The sequence below is a fragment of the Aegilops tauschii genome, chromosome 6 (genome assembly GCF_002575655.3).
Source record: "Aegilops tauschii subsp. strangulata cultivar AL8/78 chromosome 6, Aet v6.0, whole genome shotgun sequence".
In the NCBI taxonomy this organism is placed as follows: domain Eukaryota; kingdom Viridiplantae; phylum Streptophyta; class Magnoliopsida; order Poales; family Poaceae; genus Aegilops; species Aegilops tauschii.
In genome coordinates this window covers 218,690,259-218,717,203 of record NC_053040.3, presented here as the reverse complement: position 1 = coordinate 218,717,203, position 26,945 = coordinate 218,690,259, and positions in this window count along the sequence as shown.

The following is a 26,945-nucleotide window of genomic DNA, read 5'->3' as shown; positions in this document are numbered from 1 at the left end:
TGTGGTGAGTGCATATCGTGGCCAATGGGGCCAGATGAGAGCTCGGCCAAGCCGGCGGAGTCCCAAACTTGCGACACGCCCCGCCAAAGTGGGCTTGCACGGGGAGCTCGTGCCGATTTGACAAGATCCGGTGGGTCCATTGTCAGCAAAGCAACTGACTAAGAGGGAGTAGAATTTTGTGGAGAATGGAAGTGAATGTATTTGAGAACAAGGGGCTGCCAACACATCTATATATAGGCACAACTTAGTGTTGGTGTTCCCGTCGACGGCACAACGGCACAAGGGTAAGTATCTATGGTGTGTTTACAGATCGCATGACAGCAGTATACTGCAACTGGTTACGACAACTGGGTCCACATATTAGTGACGTCAGAAGTTAAGAACGCCAACAGTAGCAAGTTATAGTTGGCGTACCAATTTGGACGGCGTCAACACTATTTGAAGAAAATAGTGCTGGCATTGATGAAAAACGGCGTGCCACAAACGAAAGTTGTGGCTAGCCGTTTTGCTGCTAGTGTTAAGGCACCATTTAGACTTGGGTTTCGTTTAGATTAAAGTTTGCCATAGCTGCAACTCACGTCCTTCGTTGTGTTCAACGACTAGACAAAGACGTCATAGAACCCCACTTGATTAATCAAGCTTTCCTCTTATATTCGCAATACCTAGATTGCAATCTCAGTTTATTTCTTGTTTTTTGTTTGCTTGTAGGAAATAGACCCTCATAGTCAAGTTTGATCATGCTCCGTCGTGGTCAGTAACCTCAAGCATTCAACGGTCCAATTTTGAGGTGGTTCTTGATGAGGCCGATGAGTTTGTGATGATTGAGGATGAGGATCCTCGTGATCTCTACCGGAGAGTGACAACTCTTGTGGTAGCTCTTCAAGACCATGGAAGCAAGGACACAGATGACAATTGGATCAAGTGCAAGTTCCTTAAGGCAATCAGGCCGTTCAACAAGTCCATGTCCTCCTTGATTCGTCGACCGGACTTACACACCTTGTCTTCAAGCGATGTGTTCGACGAGTTTATTGCCAGGAACATCATGAACATGACCACCAATAATGCACTTGCTCGTGACCAACGGTTAAAGAAAGCCTCGCTCAACCTTGCTTTGAAGGCCAAGGCCATTCCGGAAAAAGAAGTGTAAGAAGAGGAGAGTTGCCCCGAAGATACCAAATATGCTTACCATGAGCACATGGCTCTTGCATCAAGGCAATTTGGGGGCAACAAGAGAAATACCAAGCCCAATTTCTCCAAGAGCAACTCAAGTGCCTCCAAGGGCAAGCAACATGTGAGAACTTGCTACAATTGTGGCAATGTAAGTCACTTTGTGGTGGATTGCCCCTATGATAAGAGGGAAGACAATGGTGGGAAGCTTATCCGCAAGGACAAGGCCAAGTCCTTCCCAAACAAGAACAACTTCTATACCTACTGATAAAATAAATAGGTATTCTTAGTCCGTCATGCTATTTTGTAGAAAACCCTCTGATGTTTCTGACATTAAACCCGTAGTCCATATCAAATGTATTTTAAAATACTCATATCCTAAACCGTAACTCCAAATTTAACATGTTATATATGAAATTTGATTAGAAAAATATGTAGAATTTGAATATAGCATTATTTTACCTGTTATCAATTTAAAAAATACTATCTATGCTGCAATGTTAATCACTAATGCATTATCCGGGTTTTTTGGTACTGATTCAGATTGGGGATGAACATCTCAGCAATATCAGGATTGGACATGAAATTGAAGATAAACTTGCTAGAGACACCCAATAAATAAGGACATGCATGACAAGAAATAAAATAAGGACCTAATAAAGATGGAATGTCTGCTACAAAAGAAGGTACCAATAAAGATGGGATGTCCTCTTTAAAATAAATAAAAAAGAAAATGCAGAGGAGATCCAATAAAAATAAGATGTTGCGCTATTCTCCTATATATAAGAAGAAAAAGAAAGGACATGCATGAAAAAAGGTAAAAGGAGGCATGCATGACAAAAAATAAAATAAAAGACAAGTTTGATAAGATATATATATATATATATACCAGGGACAAATACGTATGACATGTATGGCAAGAAATAGTGATGAAATAGGGGCGCAAGTACCTGAGTCAACAGGAGACCATACAAAAATGTTCTTTTCTAGAAAAAAAATCTTTTTATGGTTAAAAAATCCTGCATCTTTCTAACAACTCTTCATGTATTTAAGAAATAGCTACAAATTTTCAGATTATAGAACATTTTTTGTAAATCAAGAGCATGTGGTATTTTTTTCTCCCGTTGCAACGCGCGGGCCTTTTTGCTAGTCACTAATAAAGTGCCTCAAAAGGGGTTGGTGGTACAAGAAGAGTACCTCTCCGATGATGATGATGATGATGATGATACATGTGGTGAAGGAATGGCAACGGCCACCATGGCCCTTGCCACCTCTTCCCCAACCAAGGTGTCTCTCTTCAATGCCCCCAACGAGAACCTCATTGCCAAGTGCCTTATGGCCAAAGGTACCAACAAGCTGACCTCCAACATCAAAACCTCCATCACTACTACTCCTTCTTTGTTGGATTGTGTGGATAATCATGTGGAGGCAAAGTTGGATGAGAACGAATTTGATAAGTTCTTGAGTGAGCTAAGAGGTGAGACCAAGAAGCATTTTGTTGCTCTCTTGGAGCAACTTGGCGAGCCCAATGATATCATTGAGTCTCATGAGGATACCATATCTAAGTTAGAAGGGCATAATCATGACTATGCAGATAAAATTGCGGATCTATCCATTGCTCTTGAGGAAGAGCAAGGTCTTCGTTTGCCTCTTGAGGAGTCACACAACGTTGGTCTTGCAAAATTGCTAAAATATCTCGATCATGCTATTGTCCTTACTTGTGTGCTTAAATCTGAGAAGGTTGCACTTAGGGTTGGCCATGATACACTGAAGGAAGAGTTTGACATACTTGACAAGGCTCACAAGGCCTTGAAGGGTCTTCATGCCTCTATCAAGGACTCTCATGATCAACTCCAAGTGAAACTAACCAAGGAGATTACCACATGTCTTTATTTTAGTTGATAACATCCATGCTACTAACCCTTGTTGTGAGCATGTGCATCTTGTGGAGGAGAATGTCGAGTTGAAGAAGCAACTTGAGAAGGGCCTTGTGACTTGTATACAAGGTGAGAAAAACCTCAATGACCTTTTGAGCAGTCAAAGGAAAGTTGTGGCAAAGGAAGGACTTGGGTTTATATTATGTCGTGCTAGTGATGGGCATGTTAATGCCAAATTTGTTGGTTCTTCTTATGAGTACATTGAATGGTCTATTTGGGTTCCTAAGACCCTCCTTGCTAACATCAAAGGACCCATTCAAAAATGGGTACCTAAATCCAAGCATTAATCTCTTGTAGGAGTTTGCTTCCGGTGGGGTGTCATGGTTGCTTGATAGTGGAGCAACAAATCATATGACTGGGAGCAAGGACTTGGTGGTGGATGTGCAAGCTATTCCATCTATGCCCACCCGGTTCCAATTCGGTGATGCTTCAACTTCTAAGGTATTGGGTCTCGGCAAGGTGGTCATCTCTCAAGATTTATCTATTGAGAAGGTCATGCTTGTTGAGTCCATTGCATACAACTTACTTCCCGTTCGTCAACTTGCACTCATGGGCTTTGCAACATTCTTTGATCTTGATACCGTGGATCTTTTGTGGAGCAAGACTCTTAAAGTAGCCTTTGTTGGGCATGTCGATAATGGTCTCTATGTCGCTACTGCAGGATGGTCCAAACGCGACACTACAATCAGAGACCCTTCGATGAAACTGTGTATGATGCATTAATCGCAAACGGTGGTGTAATAAAACCGTAAAAAAAGGTACAAAACATTTGTGATGGTGGAGACATCAAGCATGATTTAGATTATAGTTGCGTGTGCGATGCGTGGTATATGGTTAATCCAGAAGAACTATTTGCGATGAGTCAGAACAACAGAAATGGGCATCCATATCAAGGTGTGTGCGATATACGGCATGCAGTTCACTCGGATGAACTGTTTGTGATTAGGGAACACAATGGAAACAATCAGCGAGATCAAGGTGTGTGCGATATACAACATACAGTTCACTCGGATAAACTGTTTTGGTTAGGCAACACAGCAGAAATGGTTGAATTTAACAAGATGTGTGTGATATGCGGCATACAGTTCACATAGATGACCTGTTTGCTATGAGCCAAAAGAACATGAATGATTCGTGTAAACAAGACGTGTGTGATATGCGGAAAACAACCCACTTGGATGAACTGTTTGCAATGAGAAAATATAACACAGACGGTTACTAGAGTTAATTCGTGTGAGATTTTGTGTGTAGAAAAAGCTTTGAAAAATGCAAACTAGTTGCTTGCAATGGCTAGGAGTATCGCACACGATGCGTGTGCGAGTACTCGTGTGCAATGATTAGTAAGTTACACATATGTTTTCTTATGTTAACACGTGTGTGATAACACGTGTGTGATAACACGTGACACTGCATATAGTTGTCAGGTTGTGTGCTCCACTTAGTCTTCCCGCGCTCCATAGGGGTGAATTGTAAAATCCCCAATCCCCTAGCCAGCTGCTAGCTATAAATAACCACAACAATGGCCGCTAGCGGCGACTCGCTACTGATCCACTTGCTAGCTAGTTATCCACACATACCAGCATACCCCCAACGGCCGACGACGGGATGGAGTTGCACAACGGCGGAATCGAGGCTGAAGGCACGATGGTCGGCTTGGCGGTCAACGGCCATGCCGCCGACTCTCCCGACGATGGCCAGAGGAAGTAGGAAACATGGTACGAGCAAGCCGCTAGGTTAGCCAGGGTCGTCCTAAAAGCGGACACGATCGCCAACAGGGGATACTGCTAGCTCGGTGCAGAGTGCGGCGGATGGTGCGGGCAGCGAAACAGGAACCGCGACGACACAAGGACAACATGGTAGTGGCGGCCGCCGCACGAGGTGCAGGCTTATGTCCCAGATGGAGGAGGGCACAACCCTGAACGTTGCTGGGGCATGCTTGGGGCCGTCACAGCAGCCCTGGCGAGAGCCAAGTCATCTCGCCGGATGTCGTCGGGCAGACCTGGCGGTCGCGGTAGCCCGAGGAAAAATATTAAAATCATATATTGGATTTTATTCGGATTTTATTTGCAATTTTAATTGCATTAAAAAAATTGCACGTTTTCAAAACTGCATTTTTGTGTCAAAAAATGTTCACCCTGTTCTAATTATTTTAACTAGACGGGGAAAATTTGTTTTATCTTTTTTGGATTTTTATTTATTTTTCTATGAAATTTTTTCGGCGGAATGTTTAAAAAAAAACGCGCCGCGCCCGACGGGCCGAGGCCCAGCCGAGCGGCCGGCCCAGCCGCGTCGTCTCCTCCGCGCCTACGCGCCGCCGCCGCCCGAGTCCGCCCCGAGCACGGGAGCCGCCGCCGCCGCCTTACCCCTCCCCCAAGCAGCCCCCCTCCTTAAATACCGCCGCCGCCCCCCCTTTCACCCCATCCCCGCCTGAGCCGAGCCCCGCCGCCGCTGCTCGCCCGTCGCCGTGCGCCGCCGCCGCCCCTCGCCGCCCCAAGCCCCGCCGCACCCCGCCGCCCTCGCCGCCCCTCGCCGAGCCCCGCCGGAGCCCGCCGACCCCGCCGGAGCCCTGTCCCGACGAGGTATCGATCCGATGCCGTTTGCCGTTTTTTTTAAACCGTTCGTTTTTTTTAAACCCTAGATTGGTTTATTTTCTTCGGTTTTATTATTTAGTGAACGTTCACCGACCCGTTCGTTTTAACGAACGTGTTCGTCGGATTTTCACTGTTAACGAACGTCCGTTCTTTAACCGTTCGTCAGTTTTCTTTTTCGTCGGATTTTTCCCAATTATTTCAGATCTCGATTTCTGATCGGATCTTCGTTTTCGTTTAACTTTTCGCTCGTTTATCGGAATCAGGCGATTCAAGCGCCTAGAGTTTCGTCTCGAAATTCTCTTTCCGTTTAACCTACCCAAACAAGTTTTTGCTACTATAAAATTTGACCTAGATCCAGATTAGTAAACGAAGCCTGTTTCTTTCGCCGTTTGACTTTCGTTGCTTCGTTCGAGTTGATTCTTTTTGCAAACCGAAGTTCTTACGTTGAACTTTCTGGTTGGATCTTTCATTCGAGTTTTACCTGTGCATTAGATGAGTACTTATTGTTTGCTTGTTTGTTTGCGATAGAGTACCCGGAGTGTGCCGCTTGTTACTTCGAATCGCTAGGTTTCGCGGATCATCAGCAAGGCAAGTAACACTTTGATCATACTTTTCCATACCCAGTTTTTATTGCATTAGATCAATCCTCAAACATTGCATGATTAGGATCTAATTAAATTGTGGGTATTGGGAAGTAGCTGAGGTAGTACCTATTACCTATTTTATTTATCAAACCCTTGGGAGTTACTTCTACGTTGCTATTATTATTGCCATGCTATGCTCGTAGACGTGGATTGGGTTTGAATGAAATTCATGACAGATGTGAGATTGTTAATAATGGTTTACTTAAGGTGGCAACTAAAACTCACATCTGGGTGGATTGAGGCACCTGGAGAACCCAGTGTTGTCTGTTTGTATAAGGACCGCCACCCAGGCTCAAAGGGATCATAAGATTATTCATGCTAGAAACTTCCGTGTGCAGCCACAAGCTATTATGGGCTCTAGCATAGTTAAGTAGGTTACATGATCTCTTGAAGAGGTGGGCTAGCAGATGTAGGGGAAAGTAGGTGTAACTGTCCATCCGGAGTAAAGAGTGATTGTTTCTGAAAGACTGTGTCTCGGTCATCCGTTTCTCAAACATCATGTAGTGCGAGAATCAAGCGGAGGCGGTCGAGTCTTGTGGGGAAAAGTGAGCAAACCTCTGCAGAGTGTACAAACTAATCATGGTTAGCCGTGTCCCCGGTTATGGACAACTTGAGTATCTAGTACCTGGATTATCATGTGAATCTCATCACCATGTTACTTTAATTAATTTTGTTGGGTTAATGATGATTTTTAATTGGGATTGAGATGCTGTCAACCATCTCAATGTTTCACAACCACCATGATAGTTAAATAAAATTTATTCCTTTGAAGTAGGGAAAAATTGGCTTTTCGCAAAAACTGTAACCATATAGCTTTCCACCAGCCAAATATGCATGTAGTATAGCATTATTATGTTCATTATTCTCTATGTGTTATTTTGCCAGCATATTCTATGTGCTAACCCGTTTTCGGGCTGCAACGTTTCATGTTGCAGACTTTTCAGACGACGAGTAAGGTGCCTTTAGGTCGTGGTCTTATACTCAGTGATGCCGTTGGAGTTGATGGACTCACTTATCTTCCAAGTCTTCCGCTGTTATCGTTTTTAGATGGCCTTAAGCCTTATTTATCATACTTATTCTCTTTGGTGATATTCGATGTAATAAGTGTGTGATTGCTACTCTGTTATAAATCCTCCATTTGTACTGTGCGTGTCAGCATTACTGATCCAGGGATGACACTGGTGCACAGCAGCACAGACTATTTGAGGTCTGGTCGCTACAAAGGTGGTATCAGAGCACACACTGACTATAGGACACGACCACTAAGCTTAAGCCCTAGAACACTTCTCTCTTCTCATTTCTGACCCCTCTCCACTTTCTACTCTTTTAGGAATGGCGGATGCAAGGAGCAAGTTCATGCAACCAGATGAAGACACGCCTTTTGGACGACACTTGAAGGAAGTCACTAAGTACTTGAACATAGGAATACCAAGCATCACCGGAACCTACAACGCCACATTACCCGAAGAGGAGAGCTGGAAGATTCAAGTTCACATTCCAGGAAGGACGTTTGTGCCAGTTACTGAACCCATAAGATTGGTTTTCGGAGCGCCAACCTGGAGTTTAGGGAAGAGCATGGCCGCCCACATCGCTATGGGACACATTGGAGAAGTCTACCACAGGGAGCTTAAGGATACAATTTATCAGATTTGTGGACGCCGAGACGAGCAATGGGAGATGATCAGAACCAAGAAGGATGGATCAATTACAGCTTTCATCCAGGAGCAAAACCAACACATTCGTCGCCAGGAGAACCAGATGTGCTCAGACAAGGAAGAACTGAAGAAGGCATTGACGAAGATCAAGGAGCTGGAGGAAGAACTCAAAGCTACACGCGAGGATTATTTGGAGGAAATCGTCGCACTAGTAGGGAAGAATGACGACCTGGAGAAGAACATTGGAGTATTCATGGGAAATCTAGTGCTAAAAGCAGAAGATGACGAATGCACTTGCCCGGATAACTACATCATCATCGACGACACCGACTCGGAACCAAGTGAAGATGACTTTGTTGATGAAGCCGGAGCAGATATCATGGAGTCTTCAACTGATTAGAATTTCTAGTAGACCACCATATCAGTAGTAGTTTTCCCCCATTTAATAGTATAGTTCAAGCACTTTGTAACGCTAGTTAGATCGATTGTATGCCTTGTTTGAATTGATTGAGTGATATTGATTGTATTTGTCTCATGAGCATATGGGTAGTGTTTTCCCTCTAGACCTCATTCTATTCTTAACTCTAATCTTTTCTAACCCATCAGATGCCTCCGAGACGCGACACCGGATTTGTTTTCCCACCGAAGATCACCCAGTTGATTCAGCAACAGAATGCCCTGATGCAAGTGTTAGTGCAGAACCAAGGCAACAACAACAACAACCCACCGCCACCACCACCTGTTGATCACTTAGCCCGTTTCTTGAGGCTAAACCCGCCGGTGTTTTCCAGTAGCACCGAGCCGATTGTTGCAGATGATTGGCTCCGCAAAGTTGGAAGGGAGTTGACCACTGCAGGATGCATAGATGCGGAAAGAGTGTGTTTTGCCGCACATCAGCTTGATGGACCCGCAGCATCATGGTGGGAGAATTACACCGCCACACACCCTATTGACACTGTCACATGGGACCAGTTTCAGCAAGCTTTCCGTACAGCTCATGTTTCAGCAGGAGCTATGGCTATGAAGAAGCGGGAGTTTCGCAACCTACGCCAAGGAGGACGCACCGTAGGCCAGTATGTGGAGGATTTCAGTAAGTTAGCACGTTATGCACCAGATGACGTTGCTACAGATGCAGCCAAGCAGGAGAAGTTTTTGGAAGGACTGAATGATGAACTGAGTATGCAGTTGATGGTAGCAACCTTCAACAACTACTAGGAGTTGGTAGATAGAGCTCTCATGATTGAAGGAAAGCAGCAGCAGATTGAAAACCATAGGAGGAAGTATGGACAAGGGAAGTATAACTCTGGAGCTCAGCAGAAGCCACGTTTTACCCCGAAACCGGGAGGACAGTTTCAGCATACCCATGGAGGAGGTAGTTCGCACAACCATAATGGCTCCAAGAATGGTAATGGGAATGGAGGAAGCAACGGACAGAACCGCACCAACCCATCTACCCCAGCCAAGAGGGATCTAAGTCACGTTACTTGTTTCAAGTGCCAGAAGACTGGACACTATGCAAATGATTGTCCTGAAGTCCAGAATGGAAATGGCAATGGAAGCTCTGGGAAGAAGCCGAACCCGTTCAACAAAGGACATGTGAACCACGTGAGCGTGGAGGAGGTTGAAGCACAGCCTGATGCAGTAATAGGTAAGTTTTTGGTTAATTCATTTACTGCAATCGTTCTTTTCGATACTGGTGCATCGCATTCATACATATCAAGGGGATTTGTGGATAAGTTTAAGTTGCCCACCAAAGTTCTCAGAACACCTATGCTAGTAACCTCGCCAGGAGCAGAGTATATGGCAAGCCAAGGATGTTTTCAGATGCCATTGGCCATTGGTAGGCATGTTTTCCCCTCAGACCTAATAATTTTGGAGTCGCAAGGTTTGGATGTGATTTTGGGAATGGATTGGCTATCGATGTATGGAGGAAACATCGATTGTGCCAGTAAGTCGATTTTGCTTACCACCCCAGAAGGAAGAAGGATCAAGTATGTATCCCGGCATATGCCGAAGAGGACTCAAGTAAATTCCTTATCAGGAGTTGTATAGGAGGAAGTACCAGTGGTGAAGGATTACCCGGATGTATTTCCAGAAGAGTTGCCAGGCATGCCACCAGATAGAGACATTGAGTTCTTGATCGAACTTTTGCCAAGCACAGGGCCAATATCTAAGAGACCGTACAGGATGCCCGCAAAAGATTTGGAGGAAATTAAGAAGCAGATCAAGGAGTTACTGGATAAAGGCTAGGGGATCACCAGTACTTCTAGTGGAGAAGAAAGATGGATAGTTGAGGATGGTTGTTGATTACCGTGGATTGAATGAAGTGACCATAAAAAACAAGTACCCACTGCCGATGATCAATGATTTGTTTGACCGCCTACAAGGAGCTAAAGTATTTTCCAAGATCGATCTACGATCAGGATACCATCAGTTAAAGATTCGAGAGCAGGATATACCTAAGACGGCTTTTACCACCAGATATGGACTGTATGAGTATACCGTTATGTCATTTGGTCTGACTAACGCACCTGCCTATTTCATGAACCTGATGAACAAAGTGTTTATGGAGTTTTTGGACAAGTTCGTCATGGTGTTCATTGACGATATTTTAGTCTTTTCCAAGAATGAGGAAGAACATGAGGAGCATTTGCGATTGGTACTTGAGAAGCTCAGAGAACATCAGTTATATGCCAAGTTCAGCAAATGTGAATTTTGGCTGAAGGAAGTTGGATTCCTCGGACATGTTATTTCTGGAGAAGGAATAGCAGTAGACCCTGCCAAAGTTGACACAGTGACAAGTTGGGAATCACCCACGTCAGTGGGAGAAATCCGGAGTTTTCTTTTGCAGGATACTACCGGAGGTTCATCGAGAATTTCTCGAAGATTGCTAAGCCCATGACTGAGCTATTGAAGAAGGACACCAAATTCAATTGGACTGAGGATTGTGAAGCTAGTTTCCAAGAGTTGAACAAAACGATTGGTTACATCACCAGTGTTGATTCTGCCAGATCAACGCAAGGATTATGAAGTTTATTGCGACGCTTCTCGTCGAGGACTTGGAGCAGTGCTTATGCAGGAAGGAAGAGTTGTGTCATATGCTTCACGACAACTTAAACCCCATGAGAAGAATTATGCTACGCATGATTTGGAGTTAGCAGCCGTGGTGCATGCGTTGAAGACATGGAGACATTTTCTCATCGGAAACCATTGTGAGGTGTACACGGATCACAAGAGTTTGAAGTATATTTTCACACAGAAGGAGTTAAATCTCAGACAGAGGAGATGGTTGGCGCTTATTAAGGACTATGATATGAGATTGCATTATCACCCAGGGAAGGCTAACGTAGTAGCAGACGCGTTGAGCCGCAAGAGTCATGTCAACACCCTCATGACAAGAGAATTACCTCAGGAGTTAGCCGAGGACCTTCGCGAGCTATGTTTGGAGATAGTCCCAAGAGGCTATTTAGCGACACTGGAGATTCAGTCTACCTTGTTGGAAAAGATCAGAGAAGCCCAGAAGACAGACAAGGAGATTGACGAGATAAAGGAGAAGATGAGCAAAGGAAAAGCCAAGGGATTTCGTGAGGATGAGCACGATACCTTATGGTTTGAGGACCGCGTATATGTGCCAAATGATCCGGAGATCAGGAAGTTGATTTTGCAAGAGGCCCATGATTCACCGTACTCGATTCACCCAGGAAATACCAAGATGTATTTGGATCTGAAAAATACTTTCTGGTGGACCGAAATGAAGAAGGATATTGCGGAGTATGTAGCAGTTTGTGATGTATGTCAGAGAGTGAAGGTAGAGCATCAGAAGCCAGCAGGATTGCTACAACCATTGCCGATACCCGAATGGAAGTGGGATAAAATAGGCATGGATTTTATTACGGGATTACCCAGGACTCGTTCAGGCTATGATTCAATATGGGTTGTAGTCGACCGTTTGACGAAAGTAGCTCATTTCATTCCAGTGAAGACCACTTACACTAGCGCTAAGTTGGCAAAGATATACATGACCAGGATCGTATGTTTGCATGGAGTTCTGAGGACCATTGTATCAGACAGAGGAACCCAGTTTACCTCGAAGTTTTGGAAGCAGTTACATGAAACATTGGGAACCAGACTAGAATTCAGTATAGCCTTTCACCCACAGATAGATGGACAGACCGAGAGAGTCAATCAGATTTTGGAGGACATGTTGAGAGCTTGTGCACTAGATTATGGATCTAGTTGGGACGAAAATTTGCCATATGCAGAGTTTTCTTACAACAACAGTTATCAAACCAGTTTGAAGATGGCCCCTTTCGAAGCTTTGTACGGAAGAAGGTGTAGAACACCGTTGTTATGGGACGAAGTTGGAGACCGTCAGTTGTTTGGACCAGATTTGATTAAGGAGTCTGAACAGAAAGTAAGGTTGATTCGCGATAGGCTCAAGGTAGTCCAGTCCAGGCAGAAGAGTTATGCTGATTCTAAACGAAAGGAGACAGTCCACGAAGTCGGAGACAGAGTGTATCTTCGAGTATCACCACTTCGAGGAGTGAAGCGCTTTGGAGTTAAGGGAAAGTTAGCGCCCCGTTTTATCGGACCATACAGAGTTTTGGAACGTATGGGAGAAGTTGCCTACAAGCTGGAATTACCCGAAGGATTGTCAGGAGTTCATGATGTATTTCATGTTTCCTAGTTGAAGAAGTGCCACGCAGAGATGGCTGAGATACCACTGAGAGATACCGTGCCGCTGGAAGCGATTCAGCTGGAAAGTGATTTGACCTATGAGGAGAAACCAGTTAAGATTCTTGAGTATGCCAGCCGAGTCACCCGCAGTAAGGTTATCAAGTTTTGCAAAGTCCAGTGGAGTAACCACACGGAAGATGAAGCCACCTGGGAGCGAGCGGAAGATCTACGGAAGGACCACTCCCACCTGTTTTCTAGCCAACCCGAATCTCGAGGGCGAGATTCATCTTAAGGGGGGTAGGTTTGTAACATCCCAAATTTTCAATTTGGAATGTTATACATAGATCATCATTGCATAGCATATTTTATTGCATTTTGACAAATCCTCGATAAATCCTAAGCAACTCAAGGACCCTCGGAGAGAGTTGGGGATTTTCTCGATTTTTCATATTTGATTTTCAACAAATAATAAAACGAGGATTTTTGTTTTAATTATTTTCCCTCCGGAAAAATATTTCATTTAAAAATAAATGAGAGGAGAAAATATGACTTCTCCAAAACAATTGAAATATTGGAGGAAAAATATTAAAATCATATATTGGATTTTATTCAGATTTTATTTGCAATTTTAATTGCATTAAAAAAATTGCACCTTTTCAAAACTGCATTTTTGTGTCAAAAAAATGTTCACCCTGTTCTAATTATTTTAACTAGACGGGGAAATTTTGTTTTATCTTTTTGGGATTTTTATTTATTTTTCTATGAAATTTTTTCGGCGGAATGTTTAAAAAAAAACGCGCCGTGCCCGACCGGGCCGAGGCGCAGCCGAGCGGCCGGCCCAGCCGCGTCGTCTCCTCCGCGCGTACGCGCCGCCGCCGCCCGAGTCCGCCCCGAGCACGGGAGCCGCCGCCGCCGCCTTACCCCTCCCCCAAGCAGCCTCCCTCCTTAAATACCGCCGCCGCCCCCCCTTTCACCCCGTCCCCGCCTGAGCCGAGCCCCGCCGGAGCCCGCACTCGCCGCCGCCGTTGCAGCGCCCCGCCGCCGCCGCTCGCCCGTCGCCGTGCGCCGCCGCCGCCGCCCCTCGCCGCCCCAAGCCCCGCCGCACCCCACCGCCCTCGCCGCCCCTCGCCGAGCCCCGCCGGAGCCCGCCGACCCCGCCGGAGCCCCGTCCCGACGAGGTATCGATCCGATGCCATTTGCCGGTTTTTTTTTAAAACCGTTCGTTTTTTTTAACCCTAAATCGGTTTATTTTCTTCGGTTTTATTATTTAGTGAATGTTCACCGACCCGTTCATTTTAACGAACGTGTTCGTCGGATTTTCACTGTTAACGAACGTCCGTTCTTTAACCGTTCATCAGTTTTCTTTTTCGTCGGATTTTTCCCGATTATTTCAGATCTCGATTTCTGATCGGATCTTCGTTTTCCTTTAACTTTTCGCTCGTTTATCGGAATCAGGCGATTCAAGCGCCTAGAGTTTCATCTCGAAATTCTCTTTCCGTTTAACCTATCCAAACAAGTTTTTGCTACTGTAAAATTTGACCTAGATCCAGATTAGTAAACGAAGCCTGTTTCTTTCGCCGTTTGACTTTCGTTGCTTCGTTCGAGTTGATTCTTTTTGCAAACCGAAGTTCTTACGTTGAACTTTCTGGTTGGATCTTTCATTTGAGTTTTACCTGTGCATTAGATGAGTACTTATTGTTTGCTTGTTTGTTTGAGATAGAGTACCCGGAGTGTGCCGCTTGTTACTTCGAATCGCTAGGTTTCGCGGATCATCAGCAAGGCAAGTAACACTTTGATCATACTTTTCCATACCCAGTTTTTATTGCATTAGATCAATCCTCAAACATTGCATGATTAGGATCTAATTAAATTGTGGGTATTGGGAAGTAGCTAAGGTAGTACCTATTACCTGTTTTATTTATCAAACCCTTGGGAGTTACTTCTACGTTGCTATTATTATTGCCATGATATGCTCGTAGACGTGGATTGGGTTTGAGTGAAATTCATGACAGATGTGAGATTGTTAATAATGGTTTACTTAAGGTGGCAACTAAAACTCACATCTGGGTGGATTGAGGCACCTGGAGAACCCAGGGTTGTCTGTTTGTATAAGGACCGCCACCCAGGCTCAAAGGGATCATAAGATTATTCATGCTAGAAACTTCCGTGTGCAGCCACAAGCTATTATGGGCTCTAGCATAGTTAAGTAGGTTACATGATCTCTTGAAGAGGTGGGCTAGCAGATGTAGGGGAAAGTAGGTGTAACTGTCCATCCGGAGTAAAGAGTGATTGTTTCTGAAAGACTGTGTCTCGGTCATCCGTTTCTCAAACATCATGTAGTGCGAGAATCAAGCGGAGGCGATCGAGTCTTGTGGGGAAAAGTGCGCAAACCTCTGCAGAGTGTACAAACTAATCATGGTTAGCCGTGTCCCCGGTTATGGACAACTTGAGTATCTAGTACCTGGATTATCATGTGAATCTCATCACCATGTTACTTTAATTAATTTTGTTGGGTTAATGATGATTTTTAATTGGGATTGAGATGCTGTCAACCATCTCAATGTTTCACAACCACCATGATAGTTAAATAAAATTTATTCCTTTGAAGTAGGGAAAAATTGGCTTTTCGCAAAAACTGTAACCATAGAGCTTTCCACCAGCCAAATATGCATGTAGTATAGCATTATTATGTTCATTATTCTCTATGTGTTATTTTGCCAGCATATTCTATGTGCTGACCCGTTTTCGGGCTGCAACGTTTCATGTTGCAGACTTTTCAGACGACGAGTAAGGTGCCTTTAGGTCGTGGTCTTATACTCAGTGATGCCATTGGAGTTGATGGACTCACTTATCTTCCAAGTCTTCCGCTGTTATCGTTTTTAGATGGCCTTAAGCCATATTTATCATACTTATTCTCTTTGGTGATATTCGATGTAATAAGTGTGTGATTGCTACTCTGTTATAAATCCTCCATTTGTACTGTGCGTGTCAGCATTACTGATCCAGGGATGACACTGGTGCACAGCAGCACAGACTATTTGAGGTCTGGTCGCTACACACAATGTCTCTGCCGCAGGAAGGGTCCCGACCACCCGTCCCTCCCCACGTCGTCGCGTCGGTCGGCTGGAGTAGCACTATAGGCGAGCCGCCCCTACTCTCTCTTTTCCTTCTTCCTCCTCCTCACCTCTCCCTTGTACACTTGTGCCGTAGAAGCTGCCATGGCCATCTCAAGCTCGCCCATCGCTGCCGCTCTGGATCCGGCCGCCCTCAGCCAGGTCCGCTCCAGTGTGCAATTCGGCTGGGTCACTCGATGAGGTGCGGTGCGTCGCTAGGTTATAGTTCAGGTTTTTTTCTTCCAGATTATTCTTGTGCAAAGCACTGCAATATGCTTGATTCCTCGGGGTAGTGCGGATGGGCGTTTTGTTGCAGTCTGCTCCCCGACGGCATGTAGTACGTCAGTCACGTCGATGCAGCTTGCTGGCATGCGTGCAGTCCATCGAGGGCCCTTCCTCCTTCCCGACGAGCGGTTGCCTCCCCCCCCCAAGATCCATCTACTCCAGTGTTTAATAGCAAGCTTGACGGCGCGGGATCCCATCCCACTGGCTAGCTCTTCTCCCTTCCCCTCCTCTCCTCTCCGGCGAGCTCTCCTCACTAATGTGCCGCCTGCTGTTTGAATTTTTTCCAGGCTTGAAGTTGACTGGGTACCGACCGGGTGACCATGATGAGCCGTTCGGTAGCACACCCACTTGTAGTTCAGTCGGTGGATGGATGGACTTGTGCGTTTTACAGTTCAGTTGATGGATATTCAGTTCATTTTATTTTTTGTTGTGCCCGTGGAGATGTATGCATGTATGTATCCATCGCACAGTGCAGTCCGGCTACCCCGCCGATGAGTTGACACTATGTACAGAGCTCCCTTCTCCTGTTAGTTCGTCCAGCACATCAAAGTGTGGTTTCATTCATATCATCGGCTCCCCCTTGCAAGGACAAACACTCGGACGAAGTTTTGCAGTTTTGTAGAAGTTCATTTTGCCATGTGCAGCTGTTCATGTTTCTCGGCGTGCAGTACATTGTGTTTTGTAAAACAAATGAGGGAGTACTTGCAAAGCATGTTGCAAATTCTCGTAGTCTTGGAGGTCGCTTTTATATGCTGTTCGGTATAGTAAAGCTCCCGACAGATCAATTCAGTGCGATGTAGTGCGGCGTGCCTATTCACATAGTTCAGCTCTCTTCTTGCTTCTTGGGGATGTTCTTCTAGTGAACCTCATTTTTCTAAAAATTAATGCAGTACATTAGCATTGACTATGCAGTTGAGAATCGTTTCTAAAAGAAACATTATGGGTTTCACTAGCCTCGACCGTTTAGTTCAGACAAATTTGTAAAAAAAAGTTAAGTAAACGACAAAAATGTCTTGAAGCTCCCTTCATTTTGTATAGTGGTTCACTTGTCCTTATTCTGTGCGGTCTGTTTTTGTTAAAAAAATGTTAGAAAAAAGACCAAAAAACTCATGTGGTTCACTTTGATACATGCTGCAATTCACTTGCTCTCATCTCTGAGGTTCACTCGCCCAGTCTACGCTCGTAAAAAAATACTAAGTATTAAAAAAGATTATAAAAAGTCATGTGGTTCACTTTCTGTAGTGTCGAGGTTCACTTTTCTTATTGTAGCGGTTCACTAACTCCCAAATGTTAAGTATAGAAAAATTGTTAAGAAAACAACACAAAAAGTAATGTGGTTCACTTCTCGATAGTGCTGCGGTTCACTTACGCCCGATGTGAAGCGTAGTCAACTTCCTCACCAGAGAAAATTTACGTTTGAATAAAAGAAACCACACAGTTCTCCTGCCCGTCTGATGCAATGCGGTTTTCAGTATGAATAAGTGCATTCTTATCTCTAGTGCAGTTCCCTCGTCGACTTTGATGTCGTGAAAAAACAAAGTGTCCACATTTTGGTAATTTGAAAACTGCTCTTAAGTAAGGAATTAGAGAGAGAGAGAGAGAGCTCTACATGAAAATGTTGCGTCTCATCGATATCTTTCCAATGGCGTATCATTTGAATCATTCCAATCAGCGGTTTGTTAAAATTCGTTAAAAAATGGCCGCTGCCACTTGTCATCCATCGCACGATTTTCAAAATTAACTTAAAACCGTAAGGATGTCTAAAAAGTTTCTACATATGAAAGTTGCACCTCGTCCGTAGCTTTCCAACGGCATATCACACACCTTTTTCGACAAACGGTTTAAAAATTGGAGCCAAAACAGTACAAAAAAATCAAAAATTTCAGAAAACGGTATTCCATTATTTAGTAAATTTGAAACTCCTCTTAAACGCAATGAATTAGAGGAAATAATATATATGAAAAAGTTGCACCTCGACGATATCTTTCCAACGGTGTCTCATTTGCTTCATTCCCACGAGCGGTTTAGAAAAAAAACGTGAAAATACTCTCGCTGGCACTAGTCGGGCACCGCACCATTTTTGAAACTGCTCTTAAACTGTGAGGATTTTCGTACAAATTTCTACATTTGAAGTTGCGTCTAATCCAGAGCTTTCCAACGGTATATTATATGCCTCGTTTCGACAAACGGTTAAAAATCTAGAGTGAAAAGGTACCAAAGAACACCGCGTGCAGATTTTTTCGACGCGAAGTTCACCAGTCTCTGTATTGCAGTACCTTTGCTACTCAAACTGCAGTGCCCTCGCGTTGAGCTTGCAGTTCATAAGTGTTAGCATAATAGACTTAGGAATAGACCGGTTGTATGTGGGTCTATTCTCATAACACCCTTAAGACCTAATTCTCATAACACCTGACCTTATTTTGCTAAACTTTGAGATTGCTTCGACCCCGAATGGAGCCACCCACCTCGCCCTCTCTAAAACTAAATCGACCAGGAACATACCCACGAACTGCACACAATCCACCTACGCAACCGCATCCCACCCCAACCCACCTTCACCATCCTCCCCTCAACCAAATCCCCACGCAGCCAACCTTCTCTGCAGCCTTTGGAGAGATGCCGTGCCATCGGAGCCCCGCCTCCCCCAGCTCCGTCGGAGCCCCGTCCTACCCCCGCATCGTTGGGCCTTGCCTCCTCCTTCCTCTAGCTCCGTCCGAGCTCTGCCCCACCACCGCCTCCTTCCTCCAACTTTGCCGACACCATCCTCCTTCCTCCAACTTTGCTGGATCCCCTCCCCACCCCACCTCCTTCTCCGGCTGCGACCCACCATCTCCTACATTGGCGTCTTCCTCCTGACCCCCGGTGCTGATCTGGACGCACGGCCACCAAGCACCCCGCACACCTGCAGGCGTCCCGCCGTGGCCTACACACCGCAAGCCTCCCTTCCCCCGGTGATGCGCGGTTCCATGGATCCTCCTGGCACTCGCCGATGCGTCCCCAACCCCGCGCCACCTGGGGAAGGAGATGATGCGGAGCATCCTATGGACATCACCATGTCAGGAGTCCGTTCGGCAAGTGACACGTGCGACATCTACTTCACATACATAAAGGTTAATCATCTCCTTTACACGTGTACACTTCACCCCTTCGAGGATGGTATACTACTTGACATCCCTCTCGTGTGCATGCATAGGTATTACTGGAGCTTCATCGACGACGAGGAGGAGTTCAAGCGCAAGAGAACATCTACACCATCCAAGAAGGGAGAAGGAGGAGGAACAGGGACACCAAGACGCAAAGCACCGGAGGCCTCAGACCACCTCGGGTGCCTGACCTCCTATGCCCCGGGTGCCCGGCCCCCCGGCCCCCAAAGGATGCGGCCTCTGACCACCCCACGTGCCCGGGCTTTCACCACCGGGTGCCTGCACCCCCCGGGTGCCCGCACCCCCCGGGTGCCCGCACCCTCACCTGGTGCTACCCCGGGTGCCCGGACTTCACCCCCGGGTGCCCGGCCTCCTCATCCGAGCGACCCCCCGGGTGCGTAGACCCCTCCGAGAGTGCATGCGTGCAAGTTGGGGTTTTGACCCTTGTATCCCCCTCTCCCCTCTATTTTGTCCCTAGACTATATATACTCCTTCCCTAGCTCATTTCAGAGGATAGCAAAGTATATGAGAGACATTAGAGAGCTTTGCTCCTTGTACCCTCTCCTCTAGGAGATCAAGACCTCCTAGGAGAAGATCCCTAGTGGATATCATGCCCCCATCTTGGGAAGGGTCCCCATGATAGGATCATCAATACCTCTCTCCTCATAGGATTGGGATGAACTAGTTACCTTGTATCTTTCTTTTGTTGTCCTTGGATCATTGTGACCTCTTGTGTGTTCTTGGATCTAGCATATGTGTGATTGGATCTAGTAAATTTGAGTATTTTCCCTCTCTTGTGTTCTTCGTGTTCTTGGGGATTTCCCCTCCAATCCATGAAAGATCTCCATCTGGGGTTCCACCCTACAACATCTTTGTATCATGAGCCATGGTTTCTCACGAAATTGGAGCACCTCATCTTGTTCTCTACCCTAATTTTGTTGTGTTCTTCCCCAATTTCAAAAATCCCCACCAAAAATAGCCCCAATTTTTTTTTGTGATCCATGGATTTGCTTGGTTTCAAGTGGATCTAGCCTTCCCCATCCATCTCCACCTTTCCCTCCACGAAATCCACCAATTTCTCCCTTTTCCCCACAAATTTCCGCCCAAATCCGTGACCCCCGGGAACCCGGACCTCAAACCCCGGGCACCCGGACCCCCCGCCCATCCCTGCTGACCACCCCGGGTGCCTGCACCCCTTACCGCCGGGCACCCGGACCCCCGGGCCATCTTCTCCGCTCAACCCCACTGACCACCCTGGGTGCCCGCACCTCCCACCCCCGGGCACCCGCACCTCTGAGAATCAGCCCACCAACAAAAGCCGTTTCGGTCATAACTTTCGCTCCCGGAGTCCGATTTTGACTTTCTTTACCTTGTTGAGTATCTATTGACATCCCCCTTCCATCTAGATAGGTTCCAACACCATTTGACTCCATCAATTTTTTTGCATTTTCGCATCTTTGCCTAGGCCATCAACCATATCATCCGCAAAACCACCATAGCTTTCCGCAACCTAACACATTTTGATCCTTATAGCATTTGTGGTTGCTTGAGTGGTGCCTTGAGTCTCCTAAGGCGTTTCGGCTACTCAGGGACGGTTTCTTCGTCATCAACCACCACCACCACTTCTGCATTGCTAACTCCGGAACCATCAACACATTCTGCTACCACCATTTGATATTTTCCTTTGAGATTTTGAGTTTGCGGTTTTTCCGTTTCCTAGGGTGTTTCGGCTAACTAGGAACGCTTCGACATCGACCACCTTCACCAATTTGACACCCTAACCGTAAGCAAGAATGGTAACTTCTATATCATCTTGGTATCATGGTATCCCATCATTGTACATTCTTGCCATTACATTGTTAACCCCTTAGCCCATTTTGCGTCACTTGCCTATCGAGACTAGCCTTTGAGTATTGCCGGCAACGTTACTTGTGCACATTAGTGATCCGTATCTTCCATTGCATACATCCCATATCATATTGGTATCATCTTGGTATCATCATATCATCCCTTGTGTCACAAGATTATTCCCGCATATACAATATTGCTATCTTGGTTTGTGCATTTCACATAGTGGCCATATCAAGAAAACTAGAATAAGCTTTTAAGAAAAAGATAGCAAAGAAGCTTGTAAGCAAGAGCCATAGCATCATACCAAAATTGCACATAAGATTGTCATATCCGATCATCTTGGATCATCTTGAGAAGAACACCAGGAACATCATACTTGGATAGAAAGCTCATACATTTTACATCTTATAGGTTGTGCACAACTGTCGTATCCGCCTATTGAGCAATCGTGCTAGCGTCTCTCTTGAGTTGTGCAACATGAGCGTTTCCCGTAGATTCAACATTTTGTGCTCATTCCTTGGTTGCACGACCCCATTTATCTATCCGTGTGTGTGCTTCCATGTGCCACATATTGCTATTGGTCTACTTGTTTCACTTGCGAATTTGTGAATCTTTTCCAACATTATTGACTCTTGCTAACATTTTGCATCAATTTTTTGTGCTACTATCCTCACCGAGCTCCACCATAAGCCTTCACTTGTGTAGGTGTGAGAATTGACAAGATCTGGTACCAATTGTGCTATTTCCTTGATACATTATTGAGTGATCATTGATCCATCTTCAACATTGGAAAGGTACATTTGTTCTAGTTCTTTCCTTTCTTCCACTCACATTTGCTCAAGTCTTGTGATGGATAGGCAAGGCATTTCATCTCTGGTCTTCCACGACAACGATGACGCGAACAACTACATCACCAAAATGTCCATCTTCGGACTACAACGAGCAATGCAAGGCATTGAGCGACTCGCCATCGACATTCGCCAAAATGAAGCAAGGAAAAGGGACTACATCGACGCCAAGTTGTACAAAAAAATGGATCAAGTACGAGACATGGTGGCCAACTAAGAGTCTTCTTCCCCTTCGTCATCTTCAAGGCGGCGACGCTCGAGTAGCAAATCTTTAGAACGCCATCGACCTCAAGCACTACAACACCATCAATATGAAGATGCTCGCAATGCGTACACCTACAAGTCCCAAAAATCTCTACATCAAGCTATGGCCAAACTTCATGAGCACAAGAGAAGACCACGTGATGAGCACCAACAAGACGGAGCGACGACTACTACCACCACTTCGGCATCTTCGCCAAGTGTCCTCAAGGCATCTTCGCCTTTCGACGTACGGCATCTTCACCTACCTCCCACGAGTACTTCTACATCGGCCTTCATCCACGGTGACGGTGACGAGATGATCGAGCATGGGATTTTCCCTTCGGTCATGGAGGAGAGCGATGATGTGCCATCTTCGGCCTTCATCCATGATGACGACAACGAGATGGTTGAGCACGAGATTTTCCCTTCGACCACGGCGACATATGATGCCTTGAGTGACTTGTGCCACCATATTGAGAGTGCGAGTGACTTCACCACTAGCCCCATATATGATGAGTTGCCACAATTCCCATGTGAGGAGAGCCACAACCCCACCACTTGAGTGAGATGAGTGACTCCACCATATGTGACGCGGAGTGCACCTATTTTTAGGGAGTGAGTGAACCACCATATAGAGAGAGTGTGATAGTTGATAGAGCATGTGAGGCCATTTCGATTTCTAACAACTTAACCTCCACCTCTATTGTGTCTTCTCATTTTGTTCTACGTCCCATATATGATGACGCGCCGATCCTCGACGACTTCGTCCTTCCTATGGATAAGATGATGGCCATGGTGGAATATGATGCACCCCCACATGGTTCCATCAAGATGAAAATGATGACCACCATTTGGTCTTTGCCACCTCACCTACACCACTTGAGTGGAATGAACAAGGTAATATAGGTGAAGGTTATGCTCTAGTCACACTAGTGGACATTCTCGACATTGATTGCTTGCATGATGTTGATCTACCTAGTACCATGCTTCATCCTAGTGTGACTTCCCCATGCGATGATTTACCCATTTATGATGAATTTGATGATTGCCACATGGAGTCCATTAATTGTGATGCCATGTTACATAGGATTTCTTGTGACAATTCTCTAGGTCACATCATGTTTGACAATCGCTTGACTTGTAATATGCTATGCATGAGATCAACCATATGTCATATTTGCATTCTCATTGTAGTGACTATGCATATGCCATTAAAATTAACCCAATTTGCACATATGGCATAGATGACAAGCCCATGGTTATTGGCATTTGTTTTTATTGTGATGATATTGATATGCTCCCTTTGCATCATTTATCTCATTTGCCATGCCATGACCACCTAGATTCGGATATGCATTATTTTGGATGTTGTCCTTTTTCTTCATATGATGTTTCCGCTATTGCTCATGAGGAGACCCCCATAGTTTCCTCATACATTTTAGGAGATTTTGAATCATCCCATCCATTGCATGATCCCAATAATAATGTGCACCCTATGCTCTCCATGAATGACAATGCTATTGATGTGCCATATACTAGTATGCTCAATTTGTGTCCCCATCGTGTAATACACAATAACTATTCTTTCATGATGGATGACATGTTCTTATACCATGCACCCAATTTCTTTGAGCGATGTTTATCTTGTGCTAACTCACACATGCACATACACATCATGATGGATGATGTGTACATTTACCACACACACAATTTCTTTGGTTTGTGTCTCTTTTGTGTAGGTACTCATGAATACTTGTCAACTTCACAATCCCATGAGTTGAACAAACGAGCTCTAGAGAGCAATGATGACTTGGGATCCCATGGATGGTCTTTCCCACCACTCTCTTCGCGCAAAGACTTCGCACATTTCTTCTACATGGCCCTCACTTGGCTATGGGTTATTGTCCATTACATATTATATGCGCATCTTGCCATGTTCACTTTGCATGACATGCTTATTCATATGCCTTTACCATGCATTTGTGATCCATGCTTTGCTTTACACATGATGATTGATTCTACTACTTGTATGTGTATTTGCAAGCTTTGTGGAGATATTGCTTGTTCTTGCCATGTTTCATTTATGATCCATTCCTATGTTGATACATTGATCTTGCTTTGTGTTCATGCTTGTGATATGTCATGTGCATTGCCTATGCCTACTACTTGCACACATGACATGATTGCCATGATTACCTACAGTATGTTGCATCTTCACACTACTAGCTGGCAAGACTTGATTGCCTCGCACATGTTGCACCATTGCTATCTCATTTGTGTTGAGTGCCACACTATCTTCACCACACCATATGCACATTATGTTTGGATTGTCTTGCACTTGCACCACGTGTTTAGACATTTCATTTTATTTGGTGTTGTGAATGACTCTTATGCGTACCATAGACTGCTCATTGAGAGTCTTATGCATGCTTGCTTTGAACTTGAGGTAGATGCTTATTCTCTTGACACACATATTTGCATCACTACCTCACATTTACATGCTCGTTTCCATGATGTCCTTGATTTTGCTCAATTTATGTGCTTACATGACATGTCACAATCCTTTGTTACACCATATGCTATGCATGATGACGACACTTGTTCGGTGAATCACCACTTGAATGCTCGGTTTTGCACTAGTGCTAACCACATTTGTTTTTCCAAGCATTTTGTTGTTCTTGCTCCTTTTGAAGGAATCGCTAGACGGTGCATCATTGGAGAGTGCCCATTTCGAGCTTGAAAACCATGAGTACTTGGTGAACATTCACTTATACACATCGATGCCATATCTTTCCCATGGTGATTTGGTTTTTGATCCAAGGTCGGATCTTTCCCAAGCGGGAGGGGATGATGCGGAGCATCCTACAAACGTCATCATGTCAAGAGTCCGTTTGGCAAGTGACACGTGCGACATATACTTCACATACATAAAGGTTAATCATCTCTTTTACACATGTACACTTGACCCCTTCGAGGATGGTATACTACTTGACATCCCTCTCATGTGCATGCATAAGTATTACCGGAGCTTCATCGACGACGACGAGGAGTTCAACCGCAAGAGAACATCTACACCATCCAAGAAGGGAGAAGAAGGAGGAAGAGGGACACCAAGACGCAAAGCACCGGAGGCCTCGTATGCCCCGGGTACCCGGCCTCGTATGCCCCGGCTGCCCGGACCCCCGACCCCCAAAGGGTGCGGCCTCTGACCACCCCGGGTGCCCGGGCTTTCACTACCGGGTGCCCGCACCCCCGGGTGCCCGCACCCTCACCTGGCGCTACCCCGGGTGCCCGCACCCCTACCCCCGGGTGCCCGCACCCTCACCTGGCGCTAGCCCAGGTGCCCGAACTTCACCCCCGGGTGCCTGGCCTCCTCATCCCAGCAAACTCCGGGTGCCCGGACCCCTTTACCCCCGGTGCCTGGACCGCTCCGAGAGTGCCTGCGTGCAAGTTGGGGTTTTGACCCTTGTATCCCCCTCTCCCCTCTATTTCATCCCTAGACTATATATACTCCTTCCCTAGCTCATTTGAGAGGATAGCAAAGTATATGAGAGACATTAGAGAGCTTTGCTCCTTGTACCCTCTCCTCTAGGAGATCAAGACCTCCTAGGAGATGATCCCTAGTGGATATCAAGCCCCCATCTTGGGAAGGATCCCCATCATAGGATCATCAAGACCTCTCTCCTCATAGTATTGGGATGAACTAGTTACCTTGTATCTTTCTTTTGTTGTCCTTGGATCATTGTGACCTCTTGTGTGTTCTTGGATCTAGCATATGTGTGATTGGAGCTAGTCAATTTGAGTGTTTTCCCTCTCTTGTGTTCTTTGTGTTCTTCGTGTTCTTGGGGATTTCCCCTCCAATTCGTGAAAGATCTCCATCTAGGGTTCCACCCTACAACAAGAGCTCCCACGCCCGGCAGCCCTCCAGGTTTGCCGACCCGCAGGTTGTAAGCCGACCTCAGGCCAAGGGACGGATCCGGCCCGCCGCACCACCTAGGCGATGGATTCCGAGCACCACTGGTGTCCACACGCCGTCCTAGCGACTGCCTCGACCGTTCTGCCCCGGTCTCGCCTGCTCCCCTCGACGGTCATCTTCCTTGCCACAACACCGTGACATCCACCTCCCCCCTCCTCTCCGGCCGCAGTTCAGATTGATGATGGAGGTACTGCTGCATAGCGACGACCTTCCACCCCGTGCCGCCTCTGGCCACAGGGGACAAGTCTAGTACAACTACAGTTCACGGGAGCTCCCATGTGAAGCTTGGTTGAATATTCATTTGCAATTTTTAGAGAAAATGTCCATGATGTTTGGCAGCGACCAGATTGCATTTCGGCTGGATTTAGATGCCCCCACTCCGTGCCCACTGTTCCTTTAAAAGAAGTTCATTTTTGTTGTTTGAGAAAATGCAGATAGGAAATGAGAGTAGAAAATGGATGTGGATGAATGATTGTGTGTAATATGTAGTGCGCAAACAAAAAATGCAGTCCACTCGCCTCGGCCGGCAGTGCATACTTCATTATTAACCCAAAAACATATACGAAATGCACTACGGGAAAACCAAAACTCTATAGAGAAAAAAGAATAAGAAAAATGCAGCGCACTCCGGTCTTTAAAGAAGTTCACTCCAAAGGACTTTTAAGTACACTTCATTTGAAAAAATGTATTTGCAAAAGTTTACGTTGTGTTCGTTGAAGAAGTTTAAAATACTAAAAAGAGTAGGGCGGTTCACTTTCGGGAGTGGTTGCGGCTCATTTTCAAGAGTGTTGCGGTTCACTTAGACCCAAAGTAAA